General features: G+C 42.6%; 1 non-coding gene across 1 annotated transcript; it reads right to left on the bottom strand.

Annotated features, from left to right (window-relative positions):
• Nucleotides 1–226: 226 nt before the first annotated feature.
• On the bottom strand, nt 227–334 carry LOC130970880 (small nucleolar RNA R71). The gene has a single exon (XR_009082127.1). It is a non-coding gene; the product is annotated as a small nucleolar RNA R71 (small nucleolar RNA).
• Nucleotides 335–1,875: the final 1,541 nt, after the last annotated feature.

Below are 1,875 nucleotides of genomic sequence, written 5' to 3' on the forward strand. Positions count from 1 at the left end.
TCCAATGGAAGATCCTCATCAGTTTTTAGCTGAATTCTTGCAAATCTGTGACACAGTCAAGACTAATGGGGTTAACCCTGAGGTCTATAGACTGATGCTATTCCCTTTTGCTGTGAGAGACAGAGCTAGAATATGGTTGGACTCTCAACCTAAAGAAAGCCTGGACTCTTGGGAAAAGCTAGTCAATGCCTTCTTGGCAAAGTTCTTTCCACCACAAAGATGGAGTAAGCTTAGAGTGGAAGTCCAAACTTTCAGACAGAAGGATGGAGAATCCCTCTATGAAGCTTGGGAAAGATACAAACAGTTAATCAGAAAATGTCCCTCTGACATGCTTTCTGAATGGAGCATCATAGGTATTTTCTATGATGGTCTCTCTGAACTATCCAAGATGTCTTTGGATAGCTCTGCTGGAGGATCTCTTCATCTGAAGAAGACGCCTACTGAGGCTCAAGAACTGATTGAAATGGTTGCAAATAACCAATTCATGTACACTTCTGAAAGGAATCCTGTGAACAATGGGACTAGTCAGAAGAAAGGAGTTCTTGAAATTGACACTCTGAATGCCATTTTGGCTCAGAATAAAATATTGACTCAACAAGTCAATCTGACTTCTCAAAGTCTGTCTGGAATGCAAAATGCACCAAACAGTACTAAGGATGCTTCATCTGAGGAAGAAGCTTATGATCCTGAGAACCCTTCAGTGGAAGAGGTAAATTACCTGGGAGAACCCTATGGTAACACCTATAATTCTTCATGGAGAAATCACCCAAATCTCTCATGGAAGAATCAAGAGAGACCTCAACAAGGTTTCAATAATAATGGTGGAAGAAACAAGTTTAACAATGGTAAACCTTTTCCATCATCTTCTCAGCAACAGACAGAGAGCTCTAAGCAGAATACCTCTGACTTAGCAACCATGATCTCTGATCTAATCAAAACCACTCAAAGTTTCATGACTGAAACTAGATCCTCCATTAGGAATTTGGAAGGACAAGTGGGTCAGCTGAGCAAGAAAATTACTGAACTTCCCCCAAGCACTCTCCCAAGTAACACTGAAGAAAATCCAAAAGGAGAGTGCAAAGCCATAAATATGGCCGAATTCTGGGAGGAAGAAGAGAAAGTGAACGCCACTGAGGAAGGCCTCACTGGACGTCCACTGGCCTCCAATGAGTTCCCCAATGAGGAACCTTGGGAATCTAAGGCTCAAACTGAGACCATAGAGATTCCCTTGGACTTACTACTGCCTTTCATGAGCTCTGATGAGTATTCTTCCTCTGAAAAGGAGGAGTATGTCACTGAGGAGCAAGTTGCTAAATACCTTGGAGCAATCATGAAGCTGAATGACAAGTTATTTGGAAATGAGACTTGGGAGGATGAACCCCCTTTGCTCACCAAAGAACTGGATAACTTGTCTAGGCAGCAATTGCCTCAAAAGAGGCAGGATCCTGGGAAGTTTTCTATACCTTGTACCATAGGCACCATGACCTTCAAGAAGGCCTTGTGTGACTTGGGGTCAAGTATAAACCTCATGCCCCTCTCTGTAATGGAGAAATTAGGGATCTTTGAGGTGCAAGCTGCAAAAATCTCACTAGAGATGGCAGACAACTCAAGAAAACAAGCCTATGGACTTGTAGAGGATGTTCTGGTTAAGGTTGAAGACCATTACATTCCTACTGATTTCATAGTCCTAGAGACTGGGAAGTGCATGGATGAATCAATCATCCTTGGCAGACCCTTCCTAGCCACAGCAAAGGCTGTGATTGATGTTGATAGAGGAGAGTTGATCATTCAAGTGAATGAAGAATCCTTGGTGTTTAAGGCCCAAGGATATCCCTCTGTCATCATGGAGAAGAAGCATGAAGAGCTTCTCTCAAA

Source organism: Arachis stenosperma, chromosome 3 (assembly GCF_014773155.1).
Source record: "Arachis stenosperma cultivar V10309 chromosome 3, arast.V10309.gnm1.PFL2, whole genome shotgun sequence".
NCBI classification, from domain to species: domain Eukaryota; kingdom Viridiplantae; phylum Streptophyta; class Magnoliopsida; order Fabales; family Fabaceae; genus Arachis; species Arachis stenosperma.